At 45.9% G+C, this 23,436-nt stretch overlaps 2 long non-coding RNA genes across 2 annotated transcripts in view; both read left to right on the top strand.

Moving 5' to 3' along the window:
• Positions 1–396: 396 nt before the first annotated feature.
• LOC147201834 (uncharacterized) lies at positions 397–4,507 on the top strand. Its single transcript, XR_015101668.1, has 3 exons — positions 397–506; positions 1,898–1,995; positions 4,129–4,507. It is a non-coding gene; the product is annotated as an uncharacterized LOC147201834 (long non-coding RNA).
• A 1,425-nt stretch (positions 4,508–5,932) lies between these two features.
• The window catches only part of LOC147201833 (uncharacterized), a 60,141-nt gene continuing 42,637 nt past the window's right edge, over positions 5,933–23,436 (top strand). Inside the window, exon 1 of the long non-coding RNA XR_015101623.1 lies at positions 5,933–6,158. This is a non-coding gene — a long non-coding RNA (uncharacterized LOC147201833). The remainder of the gene's footprint in view (positions 6,159–23,436) is intronic.

The raw sequence follows: 23,436 nt of genomic DNA, 5'->3' as shown, positions 1-23,436 counted from the left end.
GTACCCGGAGAAAACCCACGCAATCACGGTGAGAACATACAAACTCCACACAGAAAGGCCGGAGCCGGAATCAAACCCTGCACCTCCGCATTGTGAGGCCGACATGCTAACTAGTCCACCACCATGCCGCCAGAATTTATGCAAACGGGAAAAAATGTCAGGATAAAACTCATTTTTATGATGGTTTGGAATCTTTAAGCTGGTTGAAAACGGTGCAGGTCACATTGACCCTTGACCTTTTTCGATGCACTAAGAAACCGCTCATTCACATGTCTGTCAGTTGCACTCAACAGTCTCTCCATTTGAAAGTAGCAATTTGGTTCCAAAAAAAAAAAAGCCAAAGGCGTGTTAGCCAGCCATTAGCGTTGGCAGTATGAGCCTCTCCCCTCAGAACCTGTCCAACCCGAAGTGTCGGCATTGCTGTCTCAGCAGTTTGACTGCTTGTCTCGTGTTTGAGATCAGATAATGGGAGGAGGAAGTGGTGGTCGGGAAGACAACGACGTACGGTAGGTATCGGTGGAAGTGGTGGTCGGGGAGGCCTCTCTTTGATGACCGGTTGAGCTCAGCAAGTGAGCAAAGCCTCTTTGGATGCTCTCTTGATAAGTTCTCTGGGTGACTGAGTGAGTGGACCTATCGGCACTTGGCTGAGTGATCGCACACCAGCTGCACTCAACAAGTCAGCTATGCGAACCACGACAAGACCAATGGCCAATCAACTTGTACTAAGTAAAGATTTGATAGTGATAACATGCAAGTTGGGTGGATGTGGAGCCCATTTCTGCTTGCCTGAGAAGCGTTTCATAGAAATACGAATAGAGAGAGATGCGGTCGATATAGATCGAGCACTCGAGATAGAGAAAGAAGTGTAGATAGACATCGAGAGACTGACAGATTGAGATGTAAATAAAATTCACTGTAAACACAACATGCCACAGTAGTTCTTGGTCTCCCTTGACCTGCTGAAATTCGATTAAATTTATTGTTGTTTTGGAATAGAAATAGTCTTGGTTTTTCATCCATTCAAGTACATTAAAATAATATACCAAACATTTTGGACTCCAAATATTCTTCACTCTTTATCCTTTTTGAGAAATTATGTCCACAAAACTCCGGCACAGATCGAAGCTGCAAGAACCAAACCGCAAAGTAGCGATGGAGCACTCTCTTTCCGTTTTTTTATTTTTTTTTATTCCTCATGTATCCACTGAAAATAAAAATGAAATTAACCATTGTGCAACGTGCACCTGTTTACACCCCTCCCCCCCCCCCCCCCCCCGTCACACACCCACACCCCGTTCCTCGTCATTCATTTTTCCAAATTCCTGCAAGAAGGTGTGCGCTGTGGGAATGATTGGACTGTGACTCACCCAATAAAACGGAGAGTTGGAAAAAAAACAAAAAAAAAGCAGCGCGAGCAAGCGCAGACTTGTGGAGTTTTGCTGTGACCGCCGTCACATTTGCTCGTCATACAAAAGAATCTCGTCCTGCGTCTCTCTCTTATTGTGAAACCGAGTGATCCTCCTCGTTAGGGAGGCCGTAGCACGTGACACCGTTGGGTTGTTTGATTTTTTTTTTTTTCTCAATTTGCCATGAAGGCACTGCTGACAAGCCTGACTAAATGTCATATTGTTTGCTTGGAAGCAACACACGTCATGCATTCAGTTCTCTTTCAAAATGGAACTTTTCCACTCTGAGATATTCCTCCGATTCACTCGTTGGCCACACATGCGCTTATTAGCAGCACGACTGATAACTCGCTTGCATTTTTCGACCAGCGAAACCACTTTGTCACCGTTAACATGACTCGGACCGGGCGCCGGCTGCAGCGGCGCAGTGGCGTCTCCAAACAGAAATTCTGGAGTTATATTTGTGCTTCCTGTGCTTGCCGTTGTTCCAGCTGTGACTTTCTCCTCGGAGTCGTCCTGTCTGCCCCGCAACATGACTCACAGGTGAAACACCTGGCGTCTGCAATCGCTCGGCTCTTCCTTACCTATGGTAAGACTTTCAGCATCTGTTATGTCTGCTTGATATCTATCTTAATGTTCATGTGCGAGTAGGCGTTTTGTCCTCACTGGTTAAAAAAAAAAAAAATTATTTAGTTGTATTAAAATAAGTAAGGGCGGCCCGGTAGTCCAGTGGTTAGCACGTCGACTTCACAGTGCAGAGGTACCAGGTTCAATTCCAGCTCCGGCCTCCCTGTGTGGAGTTTGCATGTTCTACCCGGGCCTGCGTGGGTTTTCTCCGGGTACTCCGGTTTCCTCCCACATTCCAAAAACATGCATGGCAGGCTGATTGATCACTCTAAATTGTCCCGAGGTGTGAGTGAGGGTGTGCATGGTTGTTCGTCTCTGTGTGCCCTGCGATTGGCTGGCTACCGATTCGGGGTGTCCCCCGCCTACTGCCCGAAGACGGCTGGGATAGGCTCCAGCACCCCCGCGACCCTAGTGGGGATGATGCGGTTCGGAAGATGAATGAATGAATAAAATCAGTAAATACAGTGATATTCAAATTTCGAAATGATTTCATCTAGGCTTGATTCTTTTTAGTCCACAAAAATCTGGCATTTCAACTAGAGTGAGCTATCCCACGCCTGCATCCAGATACATCCCTCACCCGCCATCTGGCGTCAGCTTGAAAATGAAGGATCTTCACCCGACCTAACCTCTGAGTCATGGGTGGAGAGATTTGCTGCGGGCGTCGTTTTCATGTCAATTTGATATTCTGAAGCACTGGCCCGCTGACACATTTTGAAGAATGGGAAGACAGACAAATATTTACTTGGTGGCATTTTTTTTTTCATACTCGACTGGGTTGAAGGCACCCAAAATTTGTATACAATTAAAAAGTCACTTTTCCATAACGGGCGGCCCGGTAGTCCAGTGGTTAGCACGTCGGCTTCACGGTGCAGAGGTACCGGGTTCGATTCCAGCTCCGGCCTCCCTGTGTGGGGTTTGCATGTTCTCCCCGGGCCTGCGTGGGTTTTCTCCGGGTGCTCCGGTTTCCTCCCACATTCCAAAAACATGCATGGTAGGCTGATTGGACGCTCTAAATTGTCACTAGGTGTGTGTGTGGGCGTGGATGGTTGTTTGTCTCTGTGTGCCCTGCGATTGGCTGGCAACTGATTCAGGGTGTCCCCCGCCTACTGCCCGAAGACGGCTGGGATAGGCTCCAGCACCCCCCGCGACCCGAGTGAGGATCATGCGGTTCGGAAAATGGATGGATGGACTTTTCCATAACACGTCACCACGTTCATGTTCATCGTTTTAGTATTTTAAAAAAAGTAACAAAAAAAAAATCAACCTATTGATGAGTTTAATTCGTGTGTGCTTGTATGTTAGTCTGTTGTGAGCAAGTGCATTTACCGTGAATATTCAATTTCAAAACAGAATTTTAGCCATGCTAGCTTGCCCCGGATGTAAATATTTCCTAATTTATGTTGTAATTTAATGGGCTGGTTTTGTTTTTGTTTTTGTAAATCATTTCACCAGGGTGTGTAAACTTTAAGCAGTATTCCATGCCAGTAATGTAAAGTGATGGGCATTATGATTAAGATTCTCCTCCATTGTCTATATTTCATGACTTTTGCTGTTCATTCTATTTTCAAAAATGATTGAAAAAAAATCATCCAAACATTACATGTCACGCCACGGCGAAGCTCTACGGATAATGACGCTCTCCAATCCGAATGCCATCACTGACAACGTCACTGACGAGTCACATGAATGCCAGGGGGTATCAGTGTGGGCTGGGGTGGGGGGGGGAAAGGAGCTGTTGTGATTGTGGTGAGGAAGGTGCGAGGGGACGGGCTGCACTGTTGGGGGTTGGAGGGGGGGGGGGTTCTAAATGGGTTCGCAGCCTAATCCCAGAGGAAACTGTGGAAGAAATTAATCTAAATTACAAGAATGAGTCTGGAGTCTGGAGGGGCTCCAAAAGGAGGGGAAGCGGGGCATTTGTTTGAAGGGAGCTGAGGGGGCGGAGGGGGGGGGGGGGGTGGTGCTGGGGGTCATTTCTTTTCTCCAACAAATTAGTGGCCAAGTGAAGCACCGGACCCCCTCGGCTCTCGCTCTCCTCCTCTGCGCACAGACAACAGATGTTGTGGGTTCTCAGGGAATGCGCGTCTCTTTGCAGGCCTCCTCGCTGTGTGCGTCATCTTCCTGCCAGGATGCTGTCAAACGTGACATCATCGTCTGCCAGGCGGGCCCACCTCATCTCAGCATCCACAAGTACCTTATTTAAACTGGACAAAAAGGAAGACCTCCACCAGGCTGTTTTACATCCGAGGGCGTGGGGAGTGACTCCATCGGGACGCAAGCAGCCGAAATGATAGCAATCAAAACGGAAAGAATAATAACAGCAATTATAATAAAAACAACACGTCTATGTATCAAAAAAGTCAGTCGAATAAAGTAAAATAAGATATCCTGTCATGTAAATATGTCATCAACAAGTACCCAAGTTGGCCGCATCAAATAAAATTAGTCGACAATTATTTTTGATAATTGATCAATCTTTTAGACACCTTTTTATTAATGTAAAAATTTCAGCATTTCACATGCTCATGATTAAATAATTTTCAATCTATTTAATCGTCCATGAAAATTGACAGATTATTTTTGTGTTGACAACAAAATAAAACAATTCCCTTTATTTATTCTGACATGCTATATATATATATACTGTATATATATATATATATATATCAATGTCAACTGCGTTAGGAATAGAGATTATCGGGGAGGGGTGAGGGGGTTATTGATCTGTCTGCGTCTGACTCTTTCCTCATGGGGACCTCACACATGGTCCGTTCCCGACGACCACGGGAGCAAAACACCTGCCGCCAGGTTTGCTGCTTGCACCACATCCATGAATCCGCACACTGTCTGGAGTGCTGGCTCCACAAGCGAAAAATGCTTTTGTTGTTCTTTTCTTCCACACTCGGGGCTTTGCTTTCTCAAACAGAATTTGCTTGCCTTGTCGCAACAGCCTAATCCCATTCCTCTTGGTCATGGCACGCCACATCCATTTAGATATCTGGTCACTGCTTTAAATTGTAAACAATGTGCTCTGTCTCCTTTTAGGAAAGCCAGTGCTTCAGTTCTGTGATTAATTAGGCCATGATTATATAGGCATAAAAGCAATAAAATAAATCAAATCAAGCTTTCATGATGACAATTGGGTTATATAAGAAAAAGAATTATAATATAACAACAGCGAGCACAAGACTCCAAGCGCTCCAAGAGCTGCGGATCTTGGGTCACGCTCACCACCGTCTTCTGCAATCCCACACCACCGTTCACTTGTGTCGTATGTCACCACGCTGCAGACCTCGAAATCGGTCGTGTTGACTTGTGTCGGTAACAAAGGATTTACGGACACACTGCTGGTCATAAGATAGCAACTGCGCAAATGTGGGGTTCCAGTTGAACGAACTTTGTCGTCCACTTCTGCGGCTCTGACGATGCTGTTGTTGTTTGCGACACACTGGATGGTACGCAGCAACTTTTTTTTTTTTTAATTTAAGTATTTCCTTCTTTCGGCACAATCGGCTCACCGGGCCGAAATTAGATATCCAACCAAAATGTGTTTTATCAAGCACCAAGTGAGGCTCTTGAGAGTGCAGACTGAAACGTGGACATTGTTTTGACGGCGCTGGTCTTGTGTGTAGGCTGTGTAAGGCAGGGGTGCGGACCAAGTTTTTCGCAGGGGGAGGGGGGAGGAGGAATTTAAGAAAAAAAGATATTTGCGTGTCTGTGTGCGTGTTATTAATTTTATATATTTTGGTGTTCGTGCACCCTACGCCTCCTAATAGTTTTACGTTAGCAAAAAAGTACCTACAAAATAAAATAAAATAAAATAAAAAAGCAGGTCACCGGACCTCCGTCACCGGAAGTTGTTGACTGTCAACAGTCCGTAATTGCACCTTGCGCTCAGAGCTGGTTCGATATATCTATTTTTTCCCCCTTCTCATTCAGTTTTTTTCATCTGCAATTCACCGATGGCACTGGCAAAAAAAAAAAGAAGAAAAGAAGCGAATATGGAGTGCCAGGGGAAGCATTTTAAAAGGGTTCACGTGTGCTGCGAAAGTTTTATTCATTCATTTAACACGCTGCAAAAGAGCGTCCCGACCAGTGCCTCCCCGCGTCAAGTCTCCCACTAAGGTAGGCAGTGATTTACTTGTCACAAACTTGAATGTGATGACATCAATGTTGTGCCTCTTCTGAGAACCACACGCGGTTGTTTCCTCCATTGTTTCTGTTGCCTTTCATAAACATTGCTCACTTGGAAAACGTTGATTCTGTGTGTGGCTGCAAAGGCTTGGGTGCGGCTACTTGACTGACTGTGTCATAATTGAGGCGTTGGCGTGTAGGCAAAAAAATGTGGGCCCAAAACCAATGATTAGGAATAATCTAGAAAAGAGATTTATTGACAAGGACGCTCGTATAACAAAAAAATACGATGTTAACAAACATTTTAAAACGACAACAAAAAAAGCGGAAAGAAACACAATACTACAATACTGCAAAAGGAAACAAAAGGGTGAATGTGCTTGACAACAGCAACAGTGATTGAAGAGTGAAATAAGCCGGGGGACTTTGTTGACACGAGTAACTATTTGAGAGACATATGATGCAGGGAAAACTTGACAAAAACGACATATCATCAAAACAAAGTCAATAAACGATGACCAACCGGCTCCATTTCCTTAATGAAATGGAGTCAAACCTTGCTTCGAACCCGAAAACCGCGGTGGGTTGCAGTTTACTGTACGGAAAGACTTGATGAGAACGTACACAAATCAAGGGAGCAAGTGGAATAAAACTCAATGTAACCGAGTAAAAGTCGTGCTACGTCTAGAACAAAGTCACTGACGTAAAAGTAACGTGTACAAGTAAGTAAAAGTAAGTACAATTGATCCCAAAGGCCTGAATCGTGGAATGGGGTAAATGTAGTCTGCGCCCACCCACGTCTGGTTAGCTTTAGCGTCGGGGTTAGCATTAGACCTCGCTTGTGGATGGCTTCCAATCCTCCTGCTTTCGAGAGAGTTTTGACCTCCTACCTCCGGACACTAATATACGACACTTCCGAGTCACCGGGCTCGGGAGCATGCACCGTACATGTGTGTGTGTGTGTGTGTGTGTACCAGCGGCCATGGGTCTGCACGGTTCAACTAAAGGTAAAGCTCATTATCGTGGCTGTCAGTCGCTAAACAGCTGCACGCCGCCATTTCAGCTTTGGCCTCAGGTGCTTTGACTCCGGCTGCACAAATACCAGAGAGACGCAAGCATGTTGCTTTATTGCTGCGGTAGGCAAAAGCGGACCGTCTTGCTCGCTTTAAAGTTTTTCCCCGCGCGACACACCTCATTCAAATGATCAGGATGGTTATCGGGCTTTACACGGAGCCCGCTGATGATCTGAGCTTCGAAAACAAGCGGGAGTGTGAAGGATTGTGATATGATTTGGTCAAACCACCCCAAGGACTGAGAGCTACAGGAAACTTTTCATCCCAAGAATTCAGCTGAAATTAGCTTGTTTTGAGAGAGGGCAAGGGCTGGGGGTGGGGGGGGGCAGTCCTGTCTAATGTAAATGAGTGTACGATGTCGTCGTGGTAGCGACTCGGGACGGATTAAAGTTTCACTCCTCGCCGTCTGTCGATGGCTTGTAAGGGGCAGTTTTTCAGGCAGCCGAGCCGCTTTTGTCGTGGGAGGAGAAAATCAGTGTGTGTGGGTGCATCGGGGGCGCCATCACGTGCTTGAAATGAACATAGCTGTTGATTACGATCTAACGAGATTCAGAATGAACTTGCTGACAAATTAATGAGAGACAGGCCGCTGATGAATGATGAACGACTTTTTCAGTTGCTTGCTGTTATTGACTGTTCAAAGTGAAACATCTCAGTCGGCCAATGTGCATTTCAGAGGTCCGAAAGCAGCCAAATAAAAAGAGTGCGCCGGTGCCACAGCAAAAGAGAAAAATCTCAAGCGAAACACGCAAAGCCAAAGCCGCTTTGAATGGAGCTCTTTGACAGCAAATGCTTCCAGTATGGAGTGAATCATTGTGAAACCACATTCATTTCCTGCATGTGTTTATCCAGAGAGGAGGATGAGATACAAAGCTGGTCCAGACTTGTTTGCAGCGTGCAGCGCAGCTTTTGTGTGTGAGTGTGTGTGTGTGTGTGTGTGTGTGTGTGTGTGTGTGTGTGTGTGCGCGCAAGCGTTTATGCGTGTGCGTGCCTGAGTGGGGAAAGGGAGATGCACTCATCCCACTGTGGGAAAGGACACACTTAAGCAACTGGAAGTAACACTTTGCACCTCGGTGCTTTTATGATGGACACGGATAAAGGGCATCTGTGTTTATTTTCAGGAATTGTAATGCAATGCTGTGCAAAAAAAAACAAAACAAAAAAGTCCCAGGTTGTCAGTACAGTTGTTGTGTCATGGTGGTGTCTTCCCAGAAGAGTTGAGGGGTCAAAGACGGGATTCGACGGTTTTGGGTGAGGGTTAGCTTTACGGTGGAGGTCGGAGACTGGAGGGAAACGAGCAGGACTGCGACTGACTTGCCTACCCCGAGTTTAGGGTTACTTTAGGGCTCGGCTTCGGGTGATTGTTTGCCCATCGGGAATGAATGGGAATCGGAAGTAGACCCTATTGGCAGACTAATGTCCGACAGGTATGCTATTTTGTTGGAAAGTGCCACCAGAAGTTGGAAGTCTCAGTTTCAGTGACAGTTCATGGCGTTTTGGATGGGGCGTGTCTGGGGGTTGCCTTTTGAGATTCGACGCATTTTTTCCTGGGTGTGTTTCCCGTGGCCCCGATTCACGAACGATCACAAATGGAGGGCACCAAGTTGCGTAACGGATTGTGCACACTGCGCGCTTTGGCATGACTCCTTCTTGAGACTGGCTCCATCTGCTCCTTTAGTCGTTCAGAAGACCCAAAATGTCATTGCTGACTGGAGAGTATGTTGCAATCATTTTTGTTTCCGCAACGTCTGATGCCACTCCGCTTGCTTGTCTGCACCCGCCTTTCGGATGCGCTACTTAACTCATTCAGTACCAGCCAATTCTAGACCAAGTCTGAAAAGACGTTTAAAAACGTCTTTGGGAGCGAATGAGTTAAAGACGCAAAATCATCCATTGGAATTTTGTCTCACCCGTTTGCGTGAGCATTGATTGTGTTCCCATTTTCTGCATGCACAATGCATCTGTTCATCAGGCCCTCAATTTCGTGTCGTTAAAAATGACATTGGACACCAGGAGTGCCCAACGGCCAGCATAACGGCCCCTAGTAGGAACGAAAGAGAAAAATATAGTAGATACGAGAGTTTGTGAAAAGGAAATTAATGCCTACCTTTGGTGGGAGACCTGACGCAGAGGCATGGGACGCACTTTTGCAGGAACATCCCTGTCGTAGCTCACGTGTAACATTTTAAAATGCGTCTCCCGGCGCTCCAGATTCCCGTTCATTGTCGGCGAATTGCAGATGAAGCAAACTTTGAATGAAAATAATTTAAAAAATAAATAAATAAATAAATAAATATGATGCAGATCATGCGCCACCCGAGGTTAAAGGAGACCCGCTCTTTTACTTATGCGTCAATTGTTTAGTCTTTGTTTCTGGTACAATTATTTCGACTAATTGATTACAAACCCGGAGAGAAACTCAATTGATTCAAACTGCAGACAGAAATGTTGAATGAAGGAAGAACAAGGTGAAGAATTAATGTCCTCAGGCTGCGTTTGTGTACATTGGGCGCGTTGTTCCTCGAACCAGTCGGGCACATTTGAATAAAGCGCTCTGTGTTTGAACTCGTGATGCGTTTGCGGCTACGGCAAATCCAACCACGGCAAATATGAAGCTTCATGAAGCGTGAAGGTCCAAAACAAGCATCTTCTCTCTTTTTTTTTTTTTTTTTTTTTGTGACGGTGCCAGCGAAAACGCACCTGCCTTTCCGGCATTGAGTAAAAAAACCAAAAAAAAAACAAAAGTGGATGAGCGAGTTTAAATGAGCGTGACTTCCATGACGCAGGCAACCGTTGTGCTGATGCAACCACCACTGCGCAAAACTGGCACGTGAAGGCGAGAACAATACACACAAAAGGAGACACGCAAGGGAGAAGGAGCGTGAGCCGTGGCAGATGCGGGAGATGGGCCGGCGATAAAGCTCTTATCTCAGCATGTTTACAGTGCGCAACTGCTGCTCTTCGCGGCGTCCCGCGATGCGTCCGTTATGCTGGTCGTTGGGCACTCCTGGTGTCCAATGTCATTTTTAATGACACGAAATTGAGGGCCTGATGAACAGATGCATTGTGCATGCAAAAAATGGGAACATAATCAATGCTCACGCAAACGGGTGAGACAAAATTCCAATGGATGATTTTGCGTCTTTAACTCATTCGCTCCCAAAGACGTTTTTAAACGTCTTTTCAGACTTGGTCTAGAATTGTAATATGAATCGTAGATTTGAAAGCGTGTCCCTCCGCTCCATAAACAGGCGAGAAGTTTTCAGCCGGGTGTTTGACTTTCGTGGCAGTTTTGGACCACGTGCGCTCATCAAACACGATATCGGTTGCGAGACCGTGACAAAATAATCGGATGCGCGCAACTGTGAAGAAAATCACCTGGTTCGGGTCGACGAGATTCCAGACCTGAGCTCCGTTTCTTTTCTTTCCGGAGCTTGAATTTGATTCGTCTTGAGATTGAACTCGCTTCTTCCCAGGACCTCTCGGGCTAAATCTTTGTGACGATACGTCATTGAAACACTTGACGTGGTTTACAATTCTCACTTGGGGCAGCGAAATAGCTTCGACAAAGAAGAAAGGTCCGCTTGCCTCAGTTCGGACAACGGCTTGCCGCTTGCCTTCGGTTCTTTTTTATGGCTAATTTTGAACAGCCGTCACGTAAAAATGGTGTCAAGCGTCAACGGGCCAGATAAATTGTAAAAAAAAAAAAATGACGTCAGGGTCGTCTTTGGCTCATGGGCCTCAAATTTGACGCCCTGCGTGCTACGTGGTGCACGATGCCGACTTGGCACCTGTTTTGGGGTGTGGGAGTAACTGTGTGCGCTGTTGCTGGGATGAGACACTCGAGGTCAAGTAACTCGAGTGTCTTCGTATCGCACGTCTTGATCAGGTCTCAAAGCACCTTGCCACCTGGAATCATTCCTTTTGATTTCTGTCAAGGGTTTTGTAAACAAAATAGGTGCTGGGTACGGATGAACGTGTGTGTGTGTGTGTGTGTGTGTGTGGCGGTGGGGGGGGGTGAGGTTTTTTTTTTGCTCTTTTGCATGCATGAGCAAACATGAATACAAGACTGAATGTGTGATTACACCAGCGTGTGTAAGTGTACGCTTGAACATATGCTCGCATACTCGTGTGTGTGTGTGTGTGTGTGTGTGTGTGTGTGTGTGTGTGTTTGGTCCAAACAGTCAGCCAGCCGTTCGTCTCCAGCAGAGGAGGAAAAAAAATGCGCTGCTCGAAAATATCCGTCTTGTTCCGACACGTTTCATCATTTAGCGCTCTTGCGCCAACCGCCTCGCTTGGGTTTTCACGCCACTGGGGTGGGGGGGGGGGGAAACACTTGAAGAATCCCAAGAGTTTGGAATTAGGGGCCATTCATCTTTATTTACTCCTGTCAGGATCACTCTGAAAGCATTCCATGATATGGAATGTAAGGAGAGACGAGGTAAAGCGTTTTGGAGGCACAGTGGACCCTTGACTCTATTTACAGGTGAATTGAATGAAGTGAAATGTCAATTCATCTTTACAAACGACAATATGTTTTCGATCAAGACATTGAGCACGGTCATGTCCAAAGGCCAATGCGAAGATGAGTTCTTTGTAGAAGGCGTTTTCGCCGCATTGGCGGATTTCCCCATGTCTGCAGGTCACCGGCACCCGCGAGGTGCACCGCAGGCCTTCCGAAGGCCCTCGCGACGTTCTAATCGCCATCTGATTCCCATTTCCTGCGAGTCCCCTTGGAAGTTGTCGCCGAGGAAGGAAGTCGCGTCGGTTGGGCCTCTCTATTTGACGATACAAATCTGAAGGGAATTGAAATAATTGGTGCGACCGCCTTGGCCAATCAGGTGTAATCTCGGGATGAGCTTCGGGGCAGCACCGTCTCGTTTTTTTTTTTGGGTTGGTCTCATCACCGAGATCTCGGCTCACCTCCGTTTGATGCCGTGCGTTTGCTGCATGCAGGTCGGCCACTGCAGCTGATGGATCAAGATGCAAACTGCAAACAACAACAACAACAACAAATAATATAGATTTTTGTTGTTGTTGTGGTACGCAAGCCAGACCAGTATTTTGCAATTTAAAAAAAAAAGAACTTTTGACTCCAAAAAGTAAAGAAAAATAGTGGATTTAATATGTATGTTGTGCCCGGTTGTTCCTTGATGTGTCAATCGCTCTGCAGTTGCGACGGTCCTTTATTATTTTCTCTTTAATTCTGTCTTCCAGTATTTAAACTTGGATTACTCAGTGACACGTTGTCAGTGCGACGGGCTTTCGAGCCGAGTGTCTGCTCTCTTCCGTGTCTTCTGCATCCAGCCCTGCTCTCTGTAGTTACTTTGTATTTTCATCGCCAAAGACTTTTACTCGCGTGTCATGTCTGCTCCTGGGTCCTGATTCTGCTCCTCACGTGACAGTGTAGTTTTGTTCATTCCAAACACATTTGTTCTTTTTTTTTGTTGTCGTTTTGTTTCAAAATAAAATTAAAGCTAGGCTGTTACGCAGGCCAGGCAAGTCGTTGTTTGCTCCAGTTGCAACAGACATGACACATTAATGTATTCTGCGAGTCAACTTTATTGTGGCAAGTTTGATACGACTCAAGAAATGTTTTGTTAAGAAAAATAAATCGTCAAATTGCAGCACAATCAAAAATCGGCCTCCAATTTTGGACACTCCAACTTTTGTATTGTGTATCTCTTTTTTTGGTTTGCTTTAGCATGTCAACCAACCTGAACCCTGACCTGTTTTCTGACATATCTGACTGACAGCAAAGGCAAATTGTTTGTGGCGTGCTTGGGTTTGTGGGCTTGCGCGCGCATTCATCAGCACTTAGGAGTCTGCTTTATGACCATTCTTGGGATGCCGCACGTGGTGTCGTCATGTTGCGCTCGCGAGTCATCGAGTCAACGTATACGGCGAGGCAGCGTGAGAACCGCGCGAGGGTGAGCTGCTCCCGTCTTCTCATGCAGTATGAAGGTGAATTTTTATAGTCGCCTCCTGAAAGGCCGCAGAATGGACGAAGGATCCAAACTCTCTTTTCACAGGCAGGTCGTCTGCGCTGTGGCGCACGTACCAGCGGATCCTCATTTTCGTACTTCAAGGGACCGTTTCAACATTTCCAACCTATTCCCGGTAACGAAGACAACTTGATTGGGAAACAAAGAAAGGAGAGGATGAGTTTAAACGGGGGAAGCAAAACTCAACCACTGGGATCCTGTGGTTGCAAAAGTGCACACCCCCCACAACTGGCGTCATGCGTCTGTTCACTCGGCACACACCTGCCATCATTTAACGTCAACGCGATTTTCAATTTTAGGGTCATGATTGAATTGGTTTCTTGAGTTTTGTATTTAATTTTCTACAGCAGGGAGGCCTACCGGTCGGCCATTTTTGTTCGTTGAATGTTGTACAGTAAGTCTTATTTCAAAAGATGGGCGACATAAAAGCGCATCAGCAAGCTCCACGGAAGTTTGTTGCAAGAGGGCGACATCTCAAACAGGCAGGACAGCGGCCCTCGAGGACCCGAGTTGCCCACACCTGTCTTACGGTGTGAGCCTTTGCCCGCGGACAGCTTCCACAGCATCGCTGACTCTTTGGAGACTTTTTTTTTTTCTGTCCATCGTATGTTGAGGCTTTCATGTAGACAACGTGTGAGTGGGTGTGGGTCTCTCTCTTTCTCTCGCTCTCTTTTTGGGAGGAAGAGCAGAGGAGGAGGGCTTAGGGTTAGCATGTACACACATAAACATCCTCCGGGTAATGGGAGTCATCCTGGGAATATTTATCTTTGCTGGTAATGCAAAGAGGCAGCCAACCTCCAATCTGGCTCTTGGCTATTTTCCCTGAAATTTCCCAAATGGGAGGAGGGAGAGAGGTGGGGAAAGTGGAAGGAAGGAAGGAAGGAAGGATGGGAGAAAGGAAGGAGGAAGTGGCAAAGTCAAAAGATGATTCAGGACTCGTCTGGTCCATGACATCCTTAAGTGTGAGCGTATGTCTTGGTATAGGAAACTTCGGGATGTCTGTGTGTGCGTGCGTGCGCGTGTGTGTGTGTGTGTGTGTGTGTGTGTGGGCGTGCGTGCGCGTGTGTGTGTGTGCATCCAGGCAGGTCAGGAGCGGGCCTGAGGCGGGGCGATGAGTCGTGTTGGGGACCTTGTGTTTGGTGTGTCTGCGAGGCAAAGTGAGGTGGGGTGATGGAGATGTGTGTGTGTGTGTGTGTGTGTGTGTGTGTGGTTACGCCACCACACACACACAACACATGCACACACACTCCAGGCCACACAGCATCTCTTAGGGTGCGCTTGATTCGAAGTGAATGGCAGCGTGCCGCCTGGCTCCGTCGTGGCCAAATGACTTGTGACACTCCTCGCCTTGTACCTCTGACGTCTGAGGACACACACACACACACACACACACACATGCGCGCACACAAGCGAAGAAAGACGTGGCAAAGACAACCGATTTCACACATATTGAAAACCGTTGTCTCCATTTGGTGATTGAATGTTCCACTTAAGGTCCATGTACTCGGAAGCTCTTTGCCCTCTCGCGTAAGATTCCGTGCAATAGTAGAATGACTTTACTCTTAAGCTTTTTTTTTTTCCTCAATGAATGCTCAAAAAAGGCTTTATGGAAAGCCTTTTAATGTTTTCTAATGTTCCGCCGATATTCAGTGTAAGACGCAATGCACTTCTGCACTCGTAGAATGACTGGGGCGCACTAGTGGAACGACGTCTTAGCCGTCAAATTTGATTTCAATAAAGAAAAAACCGTCACGGACGAATTCGTCTGTAGTCCTCATGAGTAAGAACACTCTCATTGCCCGACCAGAAAAGATTTCTTACTACGGGTATCGTTCATGTTTTTAACCCTGACTAGCAAAGTTCCGTGCTGCAGTAGTAACATCCGCATCAAAACTACGCGTGGGTCACGCACCCCACTTGTGAGCACCAAAACGACGAATGGTTTTGCTTGATGACGAACGTCGTTGTCGTACGAGTATGCGTAAATTGCGCTACAAGTGAGGACAAGGAGCATTCTCGTACATGGACCGTAAAAATCGAAATCAAGGGTATTGGAAAAAAAAAATGCTTTTGTGTCTCCGTTTGCGCTTCCTGGCTGTTTTGCCTCCGCATCTCTGACCCGCACCAGCGAGGGCCCGAGGCGCGCGCGCACACGCAGCTCCATTCCCGTGTGCACGTTGCAACATATGCGCACGCCAGGACTATTTGCGACGACAGTCGGCGTGTCCATTTGGGCGGCTTCGGAACTCTGTCGCGTCGCATGAAGTCTTTGCCGTCCTTGCCGCAGGCTGGCGGCCGGCAAGATCTGCACTTGATTTGACCGGGGCCATGTTTTCGGAGACTCCTCGAGTGTTTGCGTCTCGGCTCTGGTGAAACGTTGAGAGAAAAGATGTGTCATCGAGGCGAAAATTCCAATACGAGTTTCTTATTTCATATGGAAGAAAATTTGACACTGAAAATGTATGTTCAATATGTCAGGAAAATTTGACTGTGGATGAGAATGGGAACATTTATAGAGGAATATTAGTGACACGCCGAAAAATGGGGGAAAAAATTGCAAAATAACCCCAATAAAGGTTTGTTGTTAGTTTGTTGGTGCTTTTGTCAACTTTGCTTTGATTCGATTGCATTTTGTTTCATTTGGTAACGAGTGTCACTTTTGTCCATACTGGTAAGATTTTTCAGTTTTAGCTGTCCTCGTGAGTCGTCCTTATTTTGACCAATCGGCTCCATCCAGCCACTCCTTTCTTGTCCAGTTGTGCCTCGTTGTCTCATCAGTGGGCTCGTATTTAGTTCTCTGTTTTGTCTCAGGTCCTTCTTGCTGTTGCTGTTGTTGTTAGTCACGTTAACCAAGTCATGTTATGCAGCCTGTCATTTTAAGTTCACTTACTGTTGTTTTTTTAAATTTTTTTATTAGACTTTCTTTCTTTGGTGATTCCATCGGCCTTGGTTGTTTTTCTTCAATGTTTTTTATTTGTATTTTTTTAAAACACTCCTGCTTCACTGCTTTTCGGTCCACCTTTTGCCCTCGTGACAAAACCACAACCAAAAGTCCCAAGTTTATGAAAAATGTTTTTCTATTACTCGTTTAATTTATGGGGGGAAAAGGTTTCATATCATGACAAAAAATGTAATTTCATGAAAGTATTTTTGTTTCAGAAAACAAAAGTTGCGAGAAAAAGATGAGGCACTTGTAACTTATAGCGGAGCATCCTCACTTCGCCCCGCACGTAGCCCGGCCGATTACACGAGAGGCCGTTATGTGTTGCATCTGAGGGCAAATTACATACTTGTCTCTTTCTGTGAGTATCACGGAGACAAGTGCTATACATGGCTGCTGCCCTTCCCTCTGGCCCGCTGCAACCCTCGTCTGCAAAACAACGCGCTGAGGCTGTCTTTGGAGAGGACCCAAAGACCAAAATCACATGTGGCAAAAACATCACGACTCTAAAATTCGGCAATGAAACCGGGATCGAGAGGATGGTCTCACACTCCGACGCATGAGGAAAAAAAAAGTCCTGGAAAAAAGCATTTCAGTAGTCTCTGAGACAGGAGGTGAACGTTTCTATTGTGTGTATCCGTGTATTTGAGGTGGGTGTGTGTGCGAGGAACAGAACAACAAACAAATAAATAAATTTAAAAAAAATCTACACGTACGCTCCAGTAGTTCCTGAGAACATTTCGGCAATGAGTGTGAAAGTGGTGTGTATGAAAGCGCCTCTTCGATACGGGGTATGAGATTTTCAGTTTGTGTGTGAGTGTGTATGAGTGACTTAGTCGTGGCTATGCGAGTGTTTCAAGTATGTGTGTGTGTGTGTGTGCGTGCGTGCTGTATGAGAGGCAGTCGTAAATCCCATTCCTGCCGGCCTCTCATACCAACACGTGGCCCTCGGAGCCACAAGGACATCATCAAAGTCCTCGTTATCCCTCCCGCCTCGAATTAACCAATTATAAGCGGAGTCCCCCTGGGGCGTGTTGGAGGCACCCCCAACCTTGATTTTGTTCGGGCTGGCGCACGTACCCAGGGCTTCAATTAGCTGCCTGGAAGAGCCTGATTGGCGAGCGGTGTTCATCTCTAGCCTCCGAGTAGGTGAGGACGATTTTAATTCAATTAGGATGGTTATCCAAATGTCCACTGGGGCCGCAAGCCACTTCGTCTCGCTGGCTCCTTCATGCAAGTTGGGAAGTTCCATACTCCAGGCAACAGGCACACAACATACTTGATGTCTACCAATATACCTAAAAGGAAAGTCAGTTGTCTTACTTTTCTTATTTTGGTCCAAGAAAGTTGATTTCAGGGTTTTAAATGAGCCCATTCCCCACATTTTGGGGGAAAATTGGCCTTCAAAGTCAGAAACGAACATCGCAATCATCTTTTTGTTGTCATGTTTCCCTCCTATACCCTCTTGTTGCAGGTCAGTGAGAATGAATTTTGTAAAGAATTAAAACTTTGTAAATGTTTGAACAAAAACACGCAAGCAAAAAATAAATGTGTAGGAAATTTACAAAATGAAACATTCGTTTTAGAGCGTAAAGATGAGAAATGCCCTAATCATATTGAAACTCATTCCAGTTTTTGAACACATTGTAAATATACAGTATTTAGCTTTTTAAACTGTTTAATCGAAAATTCTGTGAATTAGCTGCACGCTGTGAGACAAAACGATATTTTGGCATTACTGTATTAGGAGACCATCAGAATAATCCGATGAAATCACAAACGGGCCCTCGGAGCCGCAGTGTAGTTACTGGAAAGAACAAAGCCCCGTTGTCTAGCCGAGACCTCCTGCTTGCGTGCTCGTGTGCGATGCTGCAGAATGGAAGGAAAACGATCTTTTGTTGAGAAAGTGCCCTGGGTTGTGATGGATTAAAGATGAAAGATGTTTGTGTTTCTTGTTTACAGCCGTCGCCACACACACTCACACAAAAGCAGCAGCTTTGTGTTTTTGTTTTTCTTGGGTCCTGTTGCTAAGTGGATCAAACGTATAAACGAGTGGGATCCTTGTCATGATTCCTGGACATTTGGCCTGCCAGTGTAAAAGAGCCTCACGTAGCGACTATATTGCTTGACGTCAAACCGATCCATTGCGCAAGAAATATTGGGGACTGCTGCTGTACAAATAACCACCAATATTCATTTTCTCCAAAAAAATCACATTGTTTTAATTGTTCCAAAATGCACATAAAAAAATAATCTGTCCTACCCAAGTGAACCAAACAGTTCTGTTGGATGATTCATTCCGAATGACCCCCCCTCCCCCCATCTGTTAGTGATCTACTGGACCTCTATGAAGAGAAGGAAGGAGAGGGGTGTGATTCTTGAGGAGAGCCAAGGAAAGTTTTTTTTAAACTGCATCCTGGTACATCCTTACATCCTGCCTTAATGAGCCCCCCCCCCCCCCCACACACACACCCTCTATGTCTACCCATCTGTCCCCAGCGGGATTGGTCGCACGGGGCCCCCATGTTAGTGGAGAGGTATATGTACAATGTGCAACAATGTGCGTTCGTCAGTGCGACGATGGCTTCGTGAAACCGTCCCGCGTACTGGCAGACAAGCGTCCTTGTTGGGATTTTCCGTTGTCGTTTCTCACAGATTACTTCCCAGGAGGGCAGAGATGAAGGATGCATGGCTTAATCCAGCGCCACCTCCGATGACCCCTCTCTGGGGTGTCGTCTCATTAGCCTGAGCTGCAGTGGCTTGTTAACCCCACTAATCGAAATGGGAACGAGCATAAAAGAGCCCAAGAATTTATTGCCGGGTCTACACTTCAAAGAGGACAGTGTGTGTGTGTGTGTGTGTGTTTGTATGGTAGGAGGTGTGTTTGTGTTCATTTTCCTACAGGCAACATTCATTATAAGTAAGCGTATCGCGTTTCTCTCTGACTTGTCATACTATGTGGCAAGATGAACAAATTTTTGAACATGCCAGTCTTTCGTCGTCGTGGCGGTGACGCGCACTCGATGCCAGATTACCAATTGTCGAGTATGTCACATTACATGGGCTGCGACCCGTCGAGGGAACTCAAAATCAGCTACAAGATACGTTTTTCTGCGGCACCTCTGTCGGCTCAAAATCGGTTTCCATTTGCGTCTGCCCGGAATATTTTCCAAGCAGATTAGGGAGGAAAACGCACCTCTAACACACCACACACCACATGATAATCGCTCAGAATAATATGTAGAGTCTCAGGCCAAACTTGTACTGGAGTGAACCCACTGTCAGATTCCCACTAAAGTGGAGCTAATGTATATTTTACTGTGACGTGCTGTAACCTGCCTCACGCTGTGATCGTCCGCCAACACTGACACACTCCCATACAAAAAATGAGCTGTACCGTATTCACTCGTTCAATCAAGGAGTCAGTCACATGCCCGCTTTGACAGTTAATCCAGAGGTGCCACGCAGCTCTCTGCGCTTTGGATGGCTTACGCTAGCGAGACGGTTAGGATTAAACACTATTGAGTCTCACGGCAGCCCCATAGAATGAATGTACTCATTTTCGTTGGCTGGCTAACACTACCGCGACAGTTTGGATCAAACACAATTGAGTCTCATGGCAGCCCCATAGGATGAATGTACCACTCATTTTGGTCGGATGGCTAACGCTAGCGAGCCTGTTAGGATAAAACCAAATTGAGTCTCATCACAGCCACACTTCCTTCTTCTGGCCATTTATTTCCTTGCCGTCATTTTTTTCTTCCCATTTCAAAGGTCATCGTTTTTGGAAGAAAAATGCACGGAATGCAACTTTTTATTGTATTTTATTTTTTGGGGGGGGGATGGAGGAGATTCTGTCGACTTATCCTCGGCTGCATTTGTGCTGCGTTACCACGGTGCACTGTACTTTGTGCATTAATAACTAGATTGGTGCTTTCAAAAGCAGGAAACAAGTGGTGAAAAGCATATTCAAGCACATCCAGCGCCATGGTGTGAGAGCGTCTCCTTGATAAAACAAATGTAGTGACCGCTGACAATAGCAGCGCATTAAGGAAACTTACAGCAGTCATTCAGCACGGGCCCGTCTCCTCGGAATCTATTCAGCGGGGCCGGGAGTGGCAGTCAACACTTAGCAAACGGCGAAATCCCTGAGGTGTAGAAAGGTACTTTGTCAAGGCGAGCGTCTAATCCATTTATTCAATGCTACATGTTTATCTTTTGGATCCTTTGTGTCACTTACGCTGCGCTTGTTTGCTCGCCATCGTCGTCAGTGTCAGCACAAGCCTCATTTTAGATGGAAGTCAAACAAAGCGAGACGCTGTGGTTTGGTTAGCTCGGCCCGGGCAGGGATTTGGTTCATCCTGATTCACGGGCGCACACCACAACAGCTGCTCTGAAATCTGTTAATACCGAGCCCGTTCTCTATTGTCCCGCGCCTCGCCTTTAAGGTGCGAGGCAATTCACGTAGGATGATTATTATTTGTAGAGACGGCCCAACTTAGACACACAAACAGGCTGACTGACAGCAAATCGAGAATGAGAGCATTTGAAAGTGCACATGAACCTTGGAAAAAATGCATCGGTGGGCTGTTTTTGTGCATCATCGGAATTTCCTAAATACACAAAGCCGAACCTCGAGTCCAGTCATTCCTTGCTTCTTGTTATTGTCTGTCCTAAATGGAAACGACTCCTGACGTTGAGCATTTCATTTTAGGGTGTGATGAACTCAGATTACGGTCTGTAAAAGTGACTTTATCATTATTTTCATACAATGAGTTGAGTCTCTGCCGTCCTTGCCCACCGATCAAGTGTGGAACTAAACAACCGAGTATATCTTTTGTTATCTGCATCTGTCGAAAAATGTATCGGTGCGCAAGCCATTCTGACTTGGGTTAATTGACAAAACACCGCCAATAACGACGCAGAGCTGCCGTCTTAGCACACAATTAGCATTAGCACCGTTAGCTTGCGGCTTCCGGACTATGTTTGGGGATCATTTGCATTTTGCGTCAGGTCAGCTGCTCACACCATATGCACAGTTCACAGCGACACAAAGTTTGATTCAGCGGCTTGGTGATGAAGTGCTGCCCCTATGAGTGAAAATACTTATGAGGGACATGATTGTATTGTTTTTGTCAGCGCACACCTTTGTCTTCCCGCTCACCTGGTCGGAACACCTTAGGTCAGACCCTAGTCGTCGAAACGTCCTGACTCAGCATGGACCCCACAGTAGACGTGTGAGGTGATTCGTCTCCCCCCTCCCCCACCCCCGAAAACAGACTTAAATGCAGAGTGAAACGAATACTTCCAGTCTGCCTTACACACAATCGCCGTCTGTTCTGACTCAAGCTGAACTTTGAGTTAGTTTCGCTTCATCGCGAGCAAACGCCAGCACGTGGCCCCGCCCCTCTGGTTGGCCTCGTTTGCATAACGAGAACAGACAGGAAGCAATAACTGTCAAGTGGAGCAGCGGCAATGCGACTTGACAGCTGCAGAAAATGCAGCGCAAAAGGGACTATTTTCACACACTCCCAAGTTTGACATTTTATGTCATTAATTCAGAGTTCTCGACGCTGTGATTGTAATTGGATGATATTTAACCATCGGGTTAAACTGCAGGTCAAATCTATTTGTTTTATCCATCCATCCATCCATCCATTGTCTGAACTGCTTTATTTTGGCGTGGGTCGTGGGCGTCCCGGAGCCTATCCTGTCCGTCTCAGGGCAGCATGCGGGATACCCCGCCACACCGAACTGCTTGCCAGCCATTTGTGTTACAGTATATTTGTTTTACAGTTGCAAAAAGATGTACTTTCTCACGATGAAACTAAAGTTGTGGGTCAAATTAACCCTTTAAAAAAAAATTAAAGTAAATGTCGTAGTCGTATAATGAATGACTCAATTTGTTTATTCGCCTGTAAATTCCAATTGAAAAAATGCGATATAAACAACATATATACGGTATATGCTGTATTTATATATACTGTATATATATATATATATATATATATACTGTATATATATATATATATATATATATATATATATGCTGTGTTTATGTTGATAGGCGCCATCAAACAAACACACTAAATTAATGAGAGGAACAAATGGCCAAGTATACCGACCCAATAAATACCCTTTAATGCCTTTCCAGATCTTTCGCTCGTCTTTTATTTATTCATTTATTTTTGCCCAGATGAAATAAAATGAAAAAAATAAAAATACAATCTGTCATTGCACTTGTCACTTTGTGGCACGTCAAACAGCAGAGAATGTATTCAAGCCTCTGGGCAAGTGTGACCTTTTTAGGGGGAGCCCGGGCGCAGTTTCCCTCTAATTAAGCTGTCCTTTTTCATGCATACGCAAATTCATATACATACACGCCTGCACACACACACACACACACACACACCACGAGATGCCTTGCTCATTAGACAGATAGGGGGATCAACAGATTAATTTAATCTGCATAAATGCAAATGTCCCGTTTGGGCAACCCGAGCGCAATGTGACAGTGGTTTGCATTGAGGCTAACCCACAGGTTGTTTAAAAACACTCAATTAAAAAAAAATCAGAGGAATATAATATGGAGTATCACGCATGAGCACATTACAATTGGCCGTGTTCGTCGGAATCATGACTTTTTTCCCCCCTTTTTTCTTTTTTGTCTCCATTCAGCCGTACGCATGCTACGTATCAGGCAGGCGGCGCGCCTAATTGCTTTGAGACAATGACCACTTGATGACCTCATTAAGATGAACCATTTGGTCATTAGTAACCCAATTCTTGAGGATCCTACAAGGAATCCCGAGCGCGGATGGCGCCGACAAGTCTGTGACGGAGCGCGCGCGCGTGACAAAAGGCGTCTTCCTGCCCGCGGACCTCACGCAAATTCAAGCGTGAACAAGCTTTGCCTTATGAGATGCAAAACAACGAAACACATGCTTACTCTCAGTGGCCGCCCTCCACGTGGACGCTTCGATCCACCAAGGAACGCACTGATGGCTCACTTATCCTAGAATCTGTCAAACTGATGTGACCGGACGTCGTTTCGCTGTGGATGCGTTCGTCAACATATCATTCGAAATGTTAGGTGCAATAAAAGAAGAACAGGGGGCTCAATCATGCTGAAGAGCTTTTTTGTGAACCCAGGAGTGCACTTCATTATTTGGGGGTCCGAAGCAAATCCAGTCTTTGGGCTCTTCACTGCACTGGCAAGTTTTATTTTAATCTCAAGACGAGTGGCTCTA

The sequence above is a fragment of the Hippocampus guttulatus genome, chromosome 8 (assembly GCF_054856545.1).
Source record: "Hippocampus guttulatus isolate MCC_2025c chromosome 8, RoL_Hgut_1.0, whole genome shotgun sequence".
In the NCBI taxonomy this organism is placed as follows: Eukaryota; Metazoa; Chordata; class Actinopteri; order Syngnathiformes; family Syngnathidae; genus Hippocampus; species Hippocampus guttulatus.
Note: the sequence above shows the minus strand (reverse complement) of the source record. Positions and strands in the feature narration are given on the sequence as shown.